The sequence below is a fragment of the Callospermophilus lateralis genome, chromosome 13 (genome assembly GCF_048772815.1).
Source record: "Callospermophilus lateralis isolate mCalLat2 chromosome 13, mCalLat2.hap1, whole genome shotgun sequence".
NCBI classification, from domain to species: Eukaryota; Metazoa; Chordata; class Mammalia; order Rodentia; family Sciuridae; genus Callospermophilus; species Callospermophilus lateralis.
This window is the reverse complement of record NC_135317.1, coordinates 76,481,020-76,499,919: the sequence shown is the minus strand read 5'-3', so window position 1 is coordinate 76,499,919 and position 18,900 is coordinate 76,481,020. Positions and strand designations below refer to the sequence as shown.

Below are 18,900 nucleotides of genomic sequence, written 5' to 3'. Positions count from 1 at the left end.
GTTCTGTGTGAGTTGGCTAAGAGGCAAGGACAGCGTCCACTCCTTCAGAGAAGCAGCCAGGCGGGAGTGGGGTCCGGCTGCAGTCACTCCCCTGCTCCTGTGTCCTCCCCTTCTGCCCAACTTCCCCCTGAATGGGGAAGGGGGCAAGATGGTTGGGAAGACTCCTGGGTGTGTTTGGAAATCTTTGGGGGCCAAAGTTCTTAGCTGGCCTCCCCGCCCCACTTTCTCCAGAGACTTCTCCCTGCCCTCTCCCCAGGGAGTCACCCTTGGGGAGCCCCCTTCACTCAGGCTAGACCACTGCGGGATGATCAGTACCTACCATGGATCTGGAAGATGCTGTTCTGTCTGAAGAAAGCCATTAAGAGTGTGGCTCAGTAGTAAAGCCCAAGGCCCTGGGTTCTGTCTCCAGCACCATGGAAAAAGGACTCTTTGCTTTGACTGCCAAGCAAACTCAGTATTTTAAAAGTGGCAGGGGGGCAGGGTGGGGGTGTAGCTCAGTGGTAGAGGCTTACTGTGCGCAAGGCCCTGGGTTCCATCCCCAACAACCCTCCCCCAAACAAAAGAATGTTGCTAGGTAGAGGCCTCAGCATGGAGGGAGCAAGGACATTAGGCAGCCACATTCGGCAGAGCACCAAGATCACAACCTAGACACTGACAGACCTAGAAGGAGACACCAAGTGAAGACTCTCCTCCACCCACCTGCAGAGCTGGAGGAATCCCTGGGAGGACCCCGTTGGAGCCAGGGCCTGGCCTACACCTGGCGGCACAGTGACTCACATGACCAGGTCTCACACGGGGGAATCCAGGCCAGCAGGAAGCAGTTGGTCCCTGGGTACAAGGGAGAGGTGATATTTGAACAAGACATGAAGGTTGGGTTGCATTTCTGCAGGATCAGGGAAAACCAGTGAGGGAGCCCGCTCTAGGGCGACAGGTCCTCCCTTGTAGGGAGGTTGGAGAAGGAGGGGAGAAGAGGATGGAGATGCAAGCAGGGGTCCCTACAGGCACGTGTTAGAGACTGAGCTTTATCCTGTAGACAGCAGGAGACAGAAGCACATGTCATTCTTTTACTGACTATTAGAAGCAGTTTTCATTAAAAAAAAAAAAAAATTAGAAGAAAAACAGAAAAGGGCTGAGGATATGGCTCAAGCGGTAGTGCACTTGCCTGGCATGCGTGCGGCCCGGGGTTCGATCCTCAGTACCACATACAAACAAAGATGTTGTGTCCACTGAAAAAACTAAAAAATAAATATTAAAAAATTCTCTCTCTCTCTCTCTCTCTCTCTCTCTCTCTCTCTCTCTCTCTCTTTTTAAAAAAAAAAGAAGAAGAAAAACAGAAAAAAGATAAGGAAGAAAAGCTAAATAACTCCTATGCCAATTACCCATTTAAAAAATCACTGTGAATGAGTATTTTAAGGTTTTGCTTTCAGATTCTCTTATAGAGACACATTTATCAGAGTACAAGGAGCCCAGCATGGTGGCATGTGCCTGGAATGTCACCCGATCAGGAGGATGAGGCAGGAGGATGGCTTGAGGATGGGAGTTCAAGACCAGCCTGGGAACAGGCTTTGTTTGAGACACCCATCTCAAAAATAAACAGACAAAAAGGGACTTGGAGTACAGCTCAGTGGTAGAACACTTGCCTTGCAAGTTCAAGGCCCTATATTTGATCCCCAGCTCCACACATAGAAAAAGAGTACATGTGTTATAGATATGACACGTACTGCACATACTCATGCTGTATTCATATGCCTATAGGAGCTGGGAGTGCAGCTCACTGGCACAGCACTCTCTCTTTTTTTTTTTTTTTTTTCAGTACTGGTGATGGAACCCTGGCCTTGATGTGTTGCTTGGCAAGTGCTCTACCAGAGAGCTACACTCCCAGTCCCTCAAGGCATATCAATATAGCAAAATGCATATTTCACATTTAAAAATGATGCTACACAGGTTGAGGATCCTTAATCTAAAAATCTAAAATCTGAAATGCTCCAAAATCTGGAACTTTTAAGAGCACCAATGTGACCCTCCCAAGTGGAAAATTCCACACCTGACCTGACACAACAGGTTGCAGTCAAAATGCAGGTGCACTAAAAATACTGTATAAAATTACCTTCAGGCTAGTAGTGCACTCTCAGTGGTAAAGCACGTGCTTCACATGTGCAATGCCCTGGGTCAAATCCCTAGCACCAAAACAATAATAAAAAAATGACTTTTAGGCTATGTTTATAAAGTGTACATGATATATCAATTAGACCTGGGTTCCAACCACAGGATATCTCATTACATATGTGCAGATATTTAAAAAAAAATCTGAAATCTGAAACACTTCTGGTTCCAAGCATCTTAACTAAGGCACACTTAACCTATATTAGAGTATGAGTATAATCCCAGCAACTCAGGAGGCTGAGGCAGGAGGATGGAGAGTTTGAGGCCTGTGTGGGCAATGTGATGAGACCCTGACTTGAAATGAAAAATGAAAGGGCTAGGGACATAGCTAAGCAATGGAGTGCCCTGGGTTCAATCCCTAGTATCACCAAAAAAAAAAAAAAAGAATATATATGCATGTATTGTGAATTCAGAGCATATATAGCTTAATATACAAATTATTTTAAAATGTTAAACATTTGGTATATGTTTTTTTAAAAAAACTGAATTGAGATAATACAAAAGGAGAGTTTTAAATTGTATTTATTAATTTAAATAGAGAATACAATCATGTGCTCCATAATTCAAAAGATACAAGAGCATATGCAGTAAGAAGACCCCTTTCCCATCTTCTCCATCATCTAGTTCCCCTCTTTTGACTCAATAGATGCTGCAACCTTCCAGGGATTTTATGCACAGACAAGCAAAGAAACATTTTATCTTCTCCCTCTTTTATGACAATGTTACACAAGTGTCAGCCATTTATTCTGTATCATTTTGCTTTTACTTAATCTTAGATATTATTTCATATCAATTTATAAAGAATTTTATCATTTTTATGACTCCATATTAATCTTTTATATGAATGCATTCTACTTTTATTTAGTAACTCTCTGGTTATAGTTATTTGGATTGTCTACAACCTTTTGCTTCTATAAAGAGTGCTGCAATAATTAAATCTGTACATGTATCATTTTGCACATGTACAAACCTATCCCAGGATAACTCCATAGAAGTGGAACTGTAGGTCAAAGGGTCCAAATAGTTGCTTTTTTTTTTTTTTTTTGGTGGTGGTGCTGGGGATTGAACCCAGGGTCTTGTGCATTCAACACAAGCACCCTACCAGTTGAGCTATATCCCCATCCCCATACAGTTGCAATTTTGATGGATATTGTTAAATAGCCCTCCATAGAGGATACTCATTGCTTTAAAATGTCCCTATTTTGACATAAATTTGAGACATAATCAGGTCTGAAGTTAGAACCTGAGAGGATGGATTAAGGGAGGGTAGAAAGGACCCAGTTAGGAGACTCCTGCCATAGGACAGAAGAAGCTCGCCTGGTGCTACCAGTGGGACAGAACCACTGGACAAGGGCAGTTGATGGAGCTGGAGCCACCAGCTCAAGAAACACTCTGGACTTCACACATGAGCATTTGGAGGTGAGGTCACAGAGGTCTCTGACAAGGGTAACCGGGAAGCTGCATCTGACAGGAACCCAGGCGAAGACACTGATGAAATAAAAGCAGCCAAGCAGAGAAAGAAAGAGCCCCTCAGGTTCTGGAAGCTTCCATTTTCTGAAGGGTAGAGATGTTTATTATGATGACGAAATTCTCACTTGTTTCGTTCTCCCAGGTCAGGAGGGAATAGATTTCCATTCAAAGCCAGACAGTCAGCCACGTGCATTTGTCCTCTCTCTCCCTGACCCCACTAAAATGATGATAAAGGGATGAAGAAAAGTACACCTCCCTAAGGACTCAGAGCACAGGAGGGGGCCACCCGCGGTCACACATCTCAGCAAATAAGTAGGAACTGGGCCCGGAGAGAGGGGGGGTCACCAAGGAAGTAAGTAAGCGGAGGTGTGTTAGTCAGCTTGTCATTTCTGTGACCAGAAACATCTGACACAAACAACTTAAAGCAGCAAAGGTTTATTTTGGCTCATGATTTCAGAGGTTTCATGGCTGGCTGGTTCCTCTGCTCTGGGCCCTGAGGTGAAGCAGAGCATCATGGTGGGAGGGCACGGTAGAGGAGAGCTGTCTGCTCATGGCAGCCCAGAGGCAGAAGGAGAGCGAGGACAGGGCTGGAACAGGTGACCCTTCGAGGGCATGCGCTCAGTGACCTGCTTCCCCCAAATCGGTCCCCCCTTCCCATAGTCTGTTCGAATTATTAATCCATCAACTGGATAAATCCACTGCTGAATTGGAGCTTCATGATCTAACCATTTCCTAAAAGCCTCACCTCTGGACAGACTGCATTAGGGACCAAGTCGGTAAGTATATGAGCCTCTAGGGGATTATTCCAGAACTAAACCATAATAGGACCCTGGGCCCAGACAGGAGGGGGACAGTAGAAAAGGCAGAACCCCTGGGAGCTCAAGCCTCCCAGACACCCTGAGTTTCATAGTGGAGAGGAAGCAGCAGACGTAAACATGACGACCAATTAAAGGAGGATTGGCCAACATGATAAGGAGCATTCAATCCCCAAGCAACACACAGGGCAGCCAGGGATCCAGCCGCCATCAGGGGGTTCAATGGCCCCAAAGAAGGGCTTCCACTTCTATTGCTTGTGGTCTCCTCCATGTGACATTGGCTCCCTGCCCAAATGAAGTCTGCCCATTGACTAGCCCGGTGTTCTCTTGAATTGAAAAGACAAAAATAATCAGATTTGAAAAAAAAAAACCCTAGAATGAGGAGGCAAGTACATGGGAATGGGATGCTCTGAAACAAAAAGAGAGAATTTAGGGAAGACAAAAGGCAGGGGGGCTTTTTAAAGGTGGACAGGAGGTGAGATAGATTGGTGGGCGAGATTAAGGAGGGAAAGGAGCTGGGGCTGTAGCTCAGTGGCAGAGTACTTGCCTCAAATGCCCAAGGTCCTGGGTTCAATCCCCGGCACCAAAAAATAAATAAATGAATAAAATAAAGAGAGCAGATCAACAGATGAGTGGGTTAAGAAATTGTGGCGTACCTATACAATGGAGTTCTACTCAGCCATTAAAAAAGGATGAAATGATGGCATTTCGTGGTAAATGGATGGAAATGGAAAATATCATGCTAAGTGAAATTAGCCAAACTCAGAAACTCAAAGGACACATATTTTGTCCCATATGTGGAAGCTGGAGTAAAATAAAGGAAAGGGGAAGGAAGGGTAAGATAACTTAAAGAGCCAAAGACAAATTCATAGACCAGGGAAAGGAAGTCTAGTAGAGGAAGGAGAAGGGGAGAGGGTAGGGGGCATGAGAGGGAAAAGGGGGATCCTGAGTGGAAACTGATCTCCATGTGTGGATGAGTTTGTTGGGATGAACTCAACACTAATATGTAACTCTAAGCTCTAATAATAATGATTAACAAAAAGCTGCCTGGAAACTTGTTCTTCAACAACGGTGGAACTGGATGAGGGAGATGGAGGAACTGTCTATACTATGTTGGCAACTTTTCTGTAAATTTAAAAAGTGACTTTAAAAAAAAGAAAAAAAAATTAAAGAACGGCAGCACAGTGGAAACCTTCATGAATGCAGAACCTGCCGCTTGTCCAGGGAACTGTGACTGGGGAGGCATCTGACCCCACAACAATCTGGGATGAGCTGCTTCTCGGTCACTATGTCTTGGAGTTCATCTGCAGTAAACTTGCTAAATAAAGCTCCACTTCTTTGAGTTGTGGATCTTCTGGTGGCCAGAGAACTTGAACTTGGTCCTGGGTAGAGCCTTGATAACAAGCTCCTGGTTCTGCAGCTTGGTCTACATGGACATGATGACTTGGCCAGCCCAGGTGCCGCCATGGGGCTTCCCACCTGCACTATCTGGAGACTAGATGGTAACAGTATAAGATGGGAACATCCACTGCAAGGGGCTGTCTCCAAGGTCCCTTAGGGCAACCATACGGCAACAGGCTGCGCACACTAAAGGAGACTATTGTTTGCAACCTTGCACACAGAGACCTATGAATAAAGGCATCCGATGGACTTATTAGCTGTAGAAAGAAAATTTTATCTTTCTTTCAAGATAGGGGTTCACTGTGCTGCCCAGGCTGGTCTTGAACTTCTGAACTCCAGTGATCCTTCTACCTCAGCACCCTGAGTAGCTGGTACTACAGGTGCGTCCCATGGCACAGAGCTAGAAAATGTTTGAATAAGTGGTAACCTCAAAGAAATATGAGAAGGTATTGCAGCCTTTATAAAGGATTGGATGCTATGAAAAGAAGCAATCAGAGAGTAAGTGTGAGCTATTGAACATTAAAAAGGATTATGGAAATTCAAACCTCAATAGTTTCAATAGGAGGTATTGGAAGGTAAGAGAATCAACCCAATATCTAGGTAACAGTGTATCCAGATGCTGAAATTTTCCTTAGAGGAAAAATGTTACCTTTAAAAATATAAGAATGTCATTGGCTTCAGGATTCTTGTTAATGAAGGCTGAGATGATGCTCGCCCTTCCTCCCTCCCTCTTTCCCTCCCTCTCTTTCTTTCTCTCTCTCTCTCTCTCTCTCTCTCTCTCTCTCTCTCTCTCTCTCTTTCTCTTTCTCTCTTTCTGGTACTGGGGATTGAACCCAGGAGTGTTTAACACTGAGCTACATTCTCAGTCCTTTAAAATTTTTTTTGTTTGTTTGTTTGTTTGAGACAGGGTCTCACTAAGTTGATGAGGCTGACCTTGAACTTGCCATCCTCCTATCTCAGCCTCCTGAGTCACTGGAATCACAGGTGTGCACCACCACATCTGGCTGACAAAGGCAATATTTAACCAAGAGTTTTACATTTCTGTCCAAACTGTCGTTCAGGTATGAGGGTAGGACAATGACACTTTGAGGTAAGAAGGGCTCAGAAGATGTACATAATGAACATTCCTTCTTGAGAAATTACTTGAAGATGTTACTGGAGTCCAGAGGCCTGACTCTGGTTGTTCTAACAAACCAGGTCCAGCCACTCACTCCAAAATCCAAACAGAAAAAGTAATAGTTAAAAAGCAGAAAGGAACTTGAATCGAATCGATATGGCAGTACTGAGAAGGCACAGTGAGGTCAAGCATTTCCACCCTGTCTTGCGGGTGTTCATGTGAACTTGAGGTTTAAATGGAGGAAGGGTCAGAGCAGGGGGTGAGAGGTGTTCCTAGTAGGCAGTCTTGGTCAAACTGTGCTCTGGTTGATCATTATCTCAGTTCTGGTTCTGCAAGGTGGCTCCGGAGAAGAACAGGTAATTTCCTCTTGTTGCTCTGTCAGGACTGTGATTCTGAAAAGGGTCGGTTCAGTTCCCATGAGATGTGCTCCTGTTTAGTGGGACAGCCTCATATGGGGGTGGTCTGCCTGCAAGGCTCTGCTGCTCTGAGAAATCCTAGGGCAATGACTGGAGACTTCTAAGTGCCACACGAGGGGTCTAACACAGGGCAGTACAAATGTCCCTGCAAATCTTGCCTTGGTCTTAAAGGAGGACAAGATAGGTTAAGTAAATTCAGGGCTAATCAATCTTGTATGACTTGTTTTTAGATGAACACACCTTAAATGATTAACGTGCTTATGTGCAGAGCTGAGCAGGAATTTGAAGACACACAAAATGAAGGCAGAGACGCCAAGCTTCATCGTGCTTTCAGTTAACCCCCACCCCCCACCGGGGTATCTGCAGGCCCCAGACACAGTCTGCATTTCGCCAAGGCAGCCTCTCTAAGTTCCTGCTATCCATGTGGCAGAGCAAAATGAAAGCATAAACAAAGACGGAAAAAAGAGAAAAGTGAAAGGAAGAAGTCCTAAGTCAACAGCAATGTGACAGAAAAGTCACAGCCCAGATGAGCGCAGAAGGGCAGAGGGCTCTGTGTGACAGGTCCCTGGGGAAAAGGAGGACCTGTACTCAGGGCCATGGTCTGAAAGTGGATTGTTCCCTCTTAAACTCTCATTAAAATTTAATACCATTATAAGATATTAAGAGGCGGAAACAGATGGACCTTCAGGAAGTAATTCATCCATTCATGCAATTAATGGATTAATGGATTATCTTGAGAAAGGATCTGCTATAAATGCCAGTTTGGTGGGGTCTCTCATGCACTCTCACTGTGTCTTGCCCTGTGCTGCCTTGACTCCTGACTGACTCTGCCAGCAAGACCATCCATAGATTCAGGCCCTTGACCTGGGGCCAGAACCATGAGCTGAAATACACCACTTTTCTGTATAACTTCTTGTGATATTGGGTTATTGGTAACAGAACTCATTCTAAGACATTGAGGAAATAAGAATGGCATGTAGTAAGATGAAAAGAATAAAAAGGGGAAAGAGGAAACAAGACAATCCAAAATTTGATGAAAAACTAAAAACAAATAAAAGAAAGGAAATTAGTGTAGAATATTGTGTGGCTCTGTGATAAATGTAAAATATTTACATTTTTACAAAATATAAACATTATGTATTGAATTTAAACTTTTAGAATCTGATGGACTCTCAGAGACTTGAGAGGTTGAGGCAGGAGGATTGCAAGTTCAAGGCTAGCCTCAGCAACTTATGGAAACCCTAAGCAACGTAGAGAAACTCTGTCTCAAAATAAAAAACAATAAAGGCTCAGTGGTTAAATGACCCTAGGTTTTATCTCTGGTACCAAAAATAAATAAATAAATAAATAAACAAACTTTTAGAACTTATCTATAGGCAAAGCACAGAAGACCTGATTTTAGTTAGAAAATTGGGATATAAATTGAACATTCAGGCCAGTAAGATGCCTGCCTGTAAATTCAGCTAATCAGGAGGCTGAGGCAGGACGATCACAAGTTGGGGGCCAGTTTGGGCCAATAAGTGAGACCCTGTCTCAAAATAAAAAATAAAAAGGGCTTGGAATCTGGCCTAGGGTTGTGGCTCAGCAGTAGCGCGCTTGCCTAGCATGCATGAGGCACTGGGTTCCATTCTCAGCACTGCATACAAATAAATTTTTTAAAAATAAAGGTCTATCAACAAATAAAAAATATTTTTAAAAAAAAGACCTTGGAATATAGCTCAGTGATAGAGCATACCTGACTGGTACTGAGTTTGCTCCCCAGTATCACCAAGAAAAAAAAAAAAGTGAGTAAAAACTACTATCACTAGCTTGTGAAATGAATAATAAAGTTGCAAATATGTTACTTAAAGCAACAAAGGTAATCAACAGATTTATTGTTATTTTCCTTAGAGCAAAACAGAAATAAAAACTAAATAAAAACAGAACCATATTGGGAGCGGGGTAGGCAGAGGGGTTGTTTAGATGATGTATATGAATTAAATCCTCATCTCTCATAGTTATAAATCAATAGAGGATATTTAAGCTTGAAAACCCAAGGAGCAGCAGCATAGGCATATTATTTTGAGATATGGAAGTTGTTCCCAGAATAAAGAGCTAAAAGAGTTAGAAGCAGTTGCCTCTGGGAAGCAAGACTAAGGGGTGGGGAGGGATGAGGTAGGGGACTCATATCCGTAGGCTCCTCTGTTCTAGTTTATTTTTATCTCTGTGCATGAATTATTTTGATACAAAAAAAAAATTGAGCCCATCATAAGACAGATGAGAAGGTAGCTGGTGAGACCTATCGGGGCTGAAGCCGAGTCTGGAGGCCAGACTCAGATGAATTAGACACCAGCATCATGAAACACGTTGCAGGTAGGACCGAAAAACAACTCAGACGCATTGGGGATGAGCGAATGTTCTGATTTTTACAAGGAGACAGAAGGTATTTCTGGAAACTATAGACCAAATGGCTCAATATAGAATCCTGGCAAAATTCTAGCACAGATTATTAAACAGATGGCTTGGGAGTGCTTTGTGATTTATTTTTATTTATACTCTGCTTCATTCCAAAAAGAGGGGTTTGCAGTGGATTATAGAGATATGTACAATACAACAAGACAAAAAATATTTTTAATGAGGAAAGGGTCTCAAAAAGGCTAAACAAAAAGTTACTACATGAACCATCAAACCACCTCTAAATATATACCAAAGAGAATTGAAACCTGGTCATGTGAACACTTGCATACAGATGTTTGCAGTGGTATAATTCATAATAGCCAAATATCGGTCAGTCGATGAATGGTTTAGCAAAATGTGGTACATCCATACAATGAAATATTATTCAGCTATAAAAAGGAACGAGGAGTGCTAATGTATGCTTGCTACAACACGGATGAGCCTTGAAAACATTATTCTAAGTGAAAGAAGCCAGACATAAAAAGCATCATTGTGGGATTCTATTTATATGAAACCTCCAGAAAATGCAAATCCTTAGAGAAGTAGGGCAAGGGATGGAAGAATTGGAGAGTGACCGCTAATGAGTATGAGCTTCTTTGGGGGTGGTGAAAATGTTCTGGAATTAGGTAGGGATGATAAATCTCCACATCTTGCAAAAATACTAAAATCCACTAGATTATGCACTTTAAAAGGTTGAATTTTATGATATGTGAATTAATGTCAATCAAAAAGCAGTATAATGCCAGCCACAGTGGCACAGGCCTGTGATCCCAGCAGCTCAGGAGGCTGAGGCAGGAGGATTGAAAGTTCAAAGCCACCCTCAGCGAAAGCAAGGCACTAAGTGACTCAGTGAGACCCTGTCTCTAAATAAAATACAAAATAGGGCTGGGGGTGTGGCTCAGTGGTTGAGTGCCCCTGAGTTCAATCCCCAGTACCAAAAACAAACAAACAAACAAAACCCTCCAGTATAATGGAGGCGGGGATGAAGAAAGGAGGGTGAAGAGAAAAGGAAAATAGAGGAAATCAGTCAATCTACAACACACACATCCTAAAATTCTATGTAGGTGGTAAAGGTGGACCATAACTTTGGGAGATTTCCAGAAGTTACTACAAGCTAGGAAAATAGTATTAACTAAATGATTCCCAGCATCCATAAATAAGCACTCAAATCGACTCTTAGAGAGAATCACAGCTTTTTCTTGTGCTGATGTCTAATAGAAATGCCTCCTGTGCATCTTTATAAAGGGAATCCATCAGCAATGACATCTCCTATAACTCCAGGAAACAAAGAGTCACATAGCTATGTCATAGGGACACTCAAGTGAGACACAAACCACAAGTGTAATTCAATAAAGGCATTAATGATGTACCTAAGTGGAGCAGGGTATCCAGAAGTGGCTGTGGTTCCCTGAAACACTGATCTCCACCCTTAGGTGCATATTACAAGCCCAGGGAACTTTTGCAAAATACCAGCACAGGACTCCACCCACCAGAGATTCTGACTTTTTAAAGTTTGCAGGTGATTCTAATATGTGGCCTGAGGATTTGACAAATTGTACATCATTCATGAAATCCTCCACTAATATTTCTTGACTCAGAGTTTCATAAGTTAAAGGTTATAGTGATTTAACTACTATATTTAATGCATACTTGTTTAGCTAGTATTTTCTGCATGACTGCTGTGTGCCAGGCAATCAACACATAAGAATGAACAAGCAAACTAATCTCCATCCTCAGGCTGCATTGTGGACACCTCAGCTAATCATCAAAAGGGAGGGCAGTAAGTTAGGAAATGGAGGGAGCACAAGGCAGGTACTTGGGGCAGCCCTGAGTGGGCGGGGGGCTCTCAACAGAATGAATAGTTCGTCTGAGTCCCAAAAGGTTAATAAAAAAATAGGAGTAGGGTGGGCACTGTGGCACATGCTTGTAATCCCTGCAGCTTCGGAGGCTGAGGTTCAAAGCCAGCCTCAGCCACTTATTTTTTTTTTTTTAGAGGGGGGGGGAGAGAGAGAGAGAGAGAGAGAGAGAGAGAATTTTAATATTTATTTTTTAGTTATCGGCGTACACAACATCTTTGTTTGTATGTGGTGCTGAGGATCGAACCCGGGCCGCACGCATGCCAGGCGAGCGCGCTACCACTTGAGCCACATCCCCAGCCCTCAGCCACTTATTGAGGCCCTGAGCCACTCAGCGAGACCCTGTCTCTAAATAAAAATATTAAAAAGGGCTCAGGATGTGGCTCAGTGGTTAAGCACCCCTGGATTCACTTCCTGGTACCAGAAATAAATAAATAAATAAAACAGGTGGGAGAATGGTGAGTTGTGTTCAGTATTTTTCTCAACGATTTGGATGTCTATTCATCACATCGAATATGAACGTGAGGTACATACCCAGCTGGAGAGAGAGCCCTCTATGGCATGGCTGAGCCAGAATCCAGGCAAGAGGAACCCAAACTATTTAAATGAGACTCCAGAGCAGGGAAGGGCGACTGGTAAGTGTGAGCAGCACCACAAGGAGTGTTCTATCAGGAGTTCTGCTCATGCTCTCATTTAATCCCACATCAACCCTGACAATGGAGGAAACTCAACTGAGGCTCATGATGTCCATGCTGTGGCCCTGAGTGGGCCCAGCAGGTGCATGGCCGGAACCCAAATCCAAGGCGTCTCACTCCCAGCTCCAGGTTCTTTCCATTATTTTTTATATATCTCAACTTCTGCACTTTGATTTAAAAAAAAAAAATCAACTGCATAGACAAGATAGAAAGACTTGGTTCCTAGCAATTCCTGTGGGGGAAATGCAAACAGCTACAGGCTCACACACTGGTCTTAGGTGCCTAAGTGTAAACTGACTGTGAGGGACAGATGGTCTCATGGGGAGGACTCTGACTTTAGAGTCAGGACACCTGGACTCAATACTAAGCTTCACCACTTACCAGCTGTTTGACTTTGGGCAAAGTACTCTGCCTCTGGAGCCTCGGTGTCCTTATCCATAGAATAGGGACCGTCATGCCAACCTCATGGATTCCTTTTGAATATTAAGATAATCGATGTTCAAAGAGAAAATATTTACAACCCATGTAATGAACAAAGAACTCAGATCCAGAATATATCAACAACTCCTAAATAAATTTCTAAGAGATGGACAACCTAATATTAAAAGTAGACAGAAGCAATTCCTATAAATAATACCAACTTTTTTCATAGCTATAGGGAAAAAAAAAAAAAAAAAAAACGCTTCTACAATTCATATAGAACCACAAAAGACTCCAAATAGCTAAAGCAATCTTGATCGAAAAGAACAAAGCTGCATAGCCGGACGGGGTGGCACATGCTTGTAATCCCAGAGGCTTGGGAGGCGAGGCAGGAGGCTCATGAGTTCAAAGCCAGCCTCAGCAAAAGCAAGGCACTAAACAACTCAGTGAGACCCTGTCTCCAAATAAAATACAAAATAGGGTTTGGGATGTGGCTCAGTGGCCTAGGGCCCCTAAGTCCAATCCCCAGTATCCCCCACCCTTAAAAAAAACAAAACTGGAGGTAACACAATACCTGACTTCAAAATATACTGCAGGACTGGAGATGGAGTCCATGCTGGAGCTCAGTGGCCTGGCATGCATGAGGTCCTGGGTTCAATCCCCACACTATAAACAACAATAAAAGACATACTACAAAGCTATAGTAACCCACACAGCAGGATACTGGCATAAAACCCAATGGAACAGAATGGAGAACCCAGAAATGAATCCATGTATTTACAGCCAGCTGATTTCAACAAAGCACCGAAACATACATAGAAGAAAGGACAGTCTCTTCAATAACTGGTTTTGGGCCGGGTGCAGTAGCACACTCCTGCAATCCCAGAAGCTCGGGAGGCTGAAGCAGGAGGATTGTGAGTTCAAAGGCAGCCTCAGCAAAAGCAAGGCCCTAAGCAACTCAGTGAGACCCTGTCTCTAAATAAAATACAAAATAGGGCTGAGGATGTGGCTCAGTGGTTGGGTGCCCCTGAGTTCAATCCCCGGTACCCAAAATAAATAAATAAACAAAATAAAAAGAGTTCTCTCTCTTCTCTTTCTTATCTCTCTTCTGTCTTCTCTTCTCTTCTCTCTCTCTCTCTCTCTCTCTCTCTCTCTCTCTCTCTCCTTAAAAAAAAAAAATAACTGGTTTTGGGAAAATTGGACATCCATAAACAGAAGAAGGAACTAGGCCCCCGTATCTCACCACATTAAAAATCAAGTCAAAAAGTGTTCTTTGAAGTAATTATGCATTTTTTACAAAGCAGCCAGAGCTCATCTAGGTAAATTCCAATTCCTAGGTATAATTCATATTTTATTCAGAGTTGGTGGTTGTACATGTAAGTAACAGTAACTTTTTATAGAAGGGACTGAGAGATTCATAAACCTTTTTTTCATTGTCTTTCTTTTACCTAAAGTAAAAACTAAGAAATTATGTCTCAAACCTATGTATATTATTTTATATTGCATAGAATAAAAATTCTAAATTTTTCATTGAAAAATAAATAAAATAAGAAATCAAGTCAAAATGAGTGTAAACATAAATGTAAGACCAGTAACTAGGAAACAACTAGAAGAAAACAGTGGACATTGGTCTGGGCAAATACTTTTGTGTATATATCCCCAAAAGCACAGGCAACAAAAGCAAAAATTAATAAATGGCTTCACATCAAATTAAAAAGCTTCTGCACAGAAAAGAAAACAATCAACGGAGAAGAGACAACTATCAGCATGGGAGCAAATATTTGCAAACTATTCATCCGAGAAGAGATTAACAACCAGAATGTGTAAGGAACTCAAACAGCTCAATGACAAAAAGATCAAATTTAAAAAATGCTCAACATCACTAACCATCAGGGAAATGAAAATCAAAGCCACCAAGGTATCATTCACCCCAGGAAGAATGGCTATTACCAAAAAAAAAAAAAAAAAAAAAAAAATCAAAAACAATCAATGCTGGCAAGAATGGAGGGAATGCAAATTAGTACATTCATGACAGAAAGCAATGGGGAGGCTCCTCAAAAAAACTGCAAAATAGAACTACTGTCTGATCTATTTACTTCACTACTGGATTTATATCCAAAGGAAAGGAAGTCAGTATGTCAAAGAGACATCTGCACTGCCACATGTACTGCAGCACTATTCACAACAGTCAAGACATGGAATCAATCAAGGTGTCCATCAATGCATGAGCGGATAAACTAAATGTGGTAGACATACACAACAGAATATTATTCAGCTATAAAAAATGAAATCCTATCCAACATGAATGGAACTGGAGGATGGTATGTTAAGTGAAATAAGTCAGCACAGACAGACAAATATCACATGTTCTCACTTGTAAGTAGAATATAAAAAGTTGATCTTGGGGTGAGGGATGTAGCTCAGTGGTAGAGCACTTGTCTCGTGTGAACAAGAATCTGGGTTTGATCCTAGCGCTGCCAAGAAAAAAACATTCATACTCATTACAGAATAGAAAGACATTAATAGAGGCTCGGAAGGGTGAGAGAGAGGGTGGTTAATTGTTGAAATAGTAGGAATAACTTCTGATGTTCTGTCACACAGTAGGGTAACAATGGGGTAATCACTGTGGACACCAATTATTATTATTATTTTTTAATATTTATTTTTTTAGTTATAGTTGGACTCAATACCTTTATTTTATTTATTGATTTTTATGTGGTGCTGAGGATCAAACCCAAGGCCTCACATGTGCTAAGCGAGTGCTCTACCACTGAGCCACAATCCCCAGCCCAACAATTATTATTATTTGTAGTGCTGGGGATTGAACCCAGGGCCTCAAGAATGCTAGAAAAGCATTCTATCAGTGAGCTGTGCCCCGAGTCCAATTAAAAAATAACTAGTAGAGAGGATTTTTAATGCTCCCAATACAAAGAAATTATAAATGTTTAAGGTGATGAATACTCCAATTATACAGATCTGATCATTGTACACATAAATATGTATGATCGTTATGTGTCGCTTAAAATGTTTTTAAATGTTAAAAAAAAAAGCAGGCAGAAGACTTGAAGGGTCATTTCACAAACAAGAGTATGCAAATATGGATGCATATGGTAAGATACTGAACCTTATTTGTCACGAGGGAAATGCAACTGAAAAACACTGAGACACTGTTACACCCCAACAGGATGGTTACCATTAACATGATCAATGATGCCAAGGGTCAACGAGGAAGTAGAGTAACTGGAATTTCAGTGGTGGCCCTGAGTGGGCATAGCTAGGTGCATGGCCAGAACCCAACCACTTTGGAAAACAAGTGGTATCTGCTAAAGTCAGGTCTATTTATAACATGACAATTTCCTTTCATTTTTATATACTCAAAAGAATAAGGGTGGGGCTGGAGATATAGTTCAGTTGGTAGAGTGCTTGCCTTGCATGCATGAGGTCCTGGGTTCAATTCCCAGCACCACTAATAATAATAATAATAATAGTAATAATAATAATAATAATAATAATAATAATAATAATAATAGTGTGTGAATGTTTAGAGCAGCTTTATTTATCATAACTTCACATTAGAAACTATCTGAATGCCTACCAATAGTATATGAGATAAATATATTGTGATGTGTCCACATAAGAGAAAACAATAAAGGAGAAGAAACTACTGTTCCCATGGGCATAATGTTGAGCAAGCACCCCGCTGTTTCTGGGTTGGATACTAGAAATATTCTATTTCTCCATCTGAGGAGTGGTCACATGTGTGGGTAGACATGTAAAAATTCACCAGTTTATTCTCTTAAGACTTGTGCACTTTTCTGTGGTAAGTCCAACTTCCATCCAAAAAGCAAACACAAGGTTGCTGTGTGTCATGTGTTTGTCACAGAGCAGGCAGAAGAAAGGCGGCAGCAAGCCCACTGCACTAAGAAGTAAAATCAATAAATGGGATGGTATCAAACTTGAAAGCTTCCTCACAGCAAAGCAATCATCAAGAACACGAAGAGAGAGCCTACATAATGGGAAAATATCTTTGCCACCTGCATCTCAGATACAACATTAATCTCCATGATATATAAAGAACTCAAAAATCTTAACACCAGGGCTGGGGATGTAGCTCAAGTGGTAGGTAGTGCGCTCGCCTGGCATTTGCGGGGCACTGGGTTCGATCCTCAGCACCACATAAAAATAAAACAAAGATGTTGTGCCCACCGAAAACTAAAAAATAAATATTAAAAAAAATTCTCTCTCTCTTAAAAAAAAATCTTAATACCAAAAAATAAAAACCCAATCAATAAATAGGCAAAGAAACTAAACAGGCACTTCACAAAGAAGAAATACGAATGACCAACAAATATATGAAACAATGTTAAACACCTCTAGCAATTAGAGAAATGCAAATTAAAACTACACTGAGAGGGGCTGGGGATGTGGCTCAAGCGGTAGCGCACTCGCCTGGCATGCGTGCGGCCCGGGTTCGATCCTCAGCACCACATACAAACAAAGATGTTGTGTCCGCCGATAACTAAAAAATAAATATTAAAAAATTCTCTCTCTCTCTCTCTTTAAAAAAAAAAAAAAAAAGAAAAAAAAATACACTGAGGATGTGGGGGGAAAAGGTCTACTCGTAAGTTAAGGGTGGGACTGCAAATTGGTGCAACCACTCTGGGAAGCAGTATGGAGTTCCTTGGAAAACTTGAAATGGAACCACCATTTGACTCAGTATCCCACTCCTCAGTAAGCACCCAAAGGACTTAAAATCATCATACTGTAGAGACACAGCCACATCAATGTTCATAGAAGCTCACTTCACAATAGCATAAGCTATGGAACCAAACTAGGTGCCCTTCAACAGATGAATGGATAAAGAAAATGTGGTATATATACACAATGGAATATTATTCAACCATAAAAAGAATGACTTTATGGCTTTGGCTGGTAAATGGACGGAGCTGGACGATATCATGCTAAGTAAAATCCCCCAAAACCAAAGGCCGAACGTTCTCCCTGATATGTGAGTGTTAACATTCAATAAGGCAGGGGAAGGGAAGAAAGAAGTTCATTGGATTAGACAAAGGGGAATGAAGGGAAGGAATGGGGGATGGGAATAGGAAAGACAGTAGAATGAATCGGACATGTATGTATAGTATGTCAACATACACTCTACTGTCACATATATCTAAAAAGAACAAATAAAAAAGTAAAAATTAAAAACAAACAAATCGTTGCACTAAGTGCTGCTCAGACCACAGGAGTCCAGGGTTGCAGGGCTGGGAGCCACCTCTTGTAAAGAAAGGGTCACAGACAATCAGAGCATGTCCTGATGGCAAGATAAGAAGGACAAAGGAGCTACCCACTACATGAGGAATGGCTGAAGAAAGTGGAGAAGATGATGTTAGGAACAAAGAACACAGTGTCTTCAAATGGTGAGTGACTCTCTGCAGAATGAGAATGAGACTTTTTCTTTGCAGCTTTAAAGCAGTGATCTCGAACCTTAGCTGCATCTGCATGCCCTGGGGGGTTGTTAGAACACAAATTACTGAGCCTTTTTCCCAGAGTCTCTGATTCAGCAGGTTTGGGGCAAGACTCACAATTTGTATTTCTAACTAGTTTCCAGGGACATGCTGCTGCTGCTGGTTCAGGAGCACACTCTGGTAGCCCCCGTCCTAGTGTGCATAATCGGAGAGTTGTTTGTGCTTTTGTTAATAATAATAATGATGAAAACTGGGGTTTATGGGAACCCAATGTATCAGCTCTGTGTTATATACTTTTGCAATGTTTTCTCACTATAAGGGGACTGTGATTCTCTCCATTTTAGAGACACCCTAAGGCTCAGTTTTCTACAGGTCTCACAGCATGGACTAAATCCCTCTGACTCTGAGCCTCAGCATGCTCAGACTGAGGCCAAGTGGCTACCGGCAGGGATGGTAGAAATGGAGTTCTGCTTGTGAGTGGGAGGTTGCATTAGATAATTCCAGACACTCAAAGTTAGGCTAGCTTCAACTGGTCATTTTTTTTTTTTTTTTTTTTTTGGTACTGGGGATTGAGCCCAGGGTTGCTTTATCACTGAGATTATGTCCCCAGCCCTTTTTATTTTTTGAGACAATTCTTACTAAG

General features: G+C 41.8%; 1 pseudogene; it reads right to left on the bottom strand.

Moving 5' to 3' along the window:
* Positions 1-5,984: 5,984 nt before the first annotated feature.
* On the bottom strand, positions 5,985-6,112 carry LOC143379798 (small nucleolar RNA SNORA70; annotated as a pseudogene).
* Positions 6,113-18,900: the final 12,788 nt, after the last annotated feature.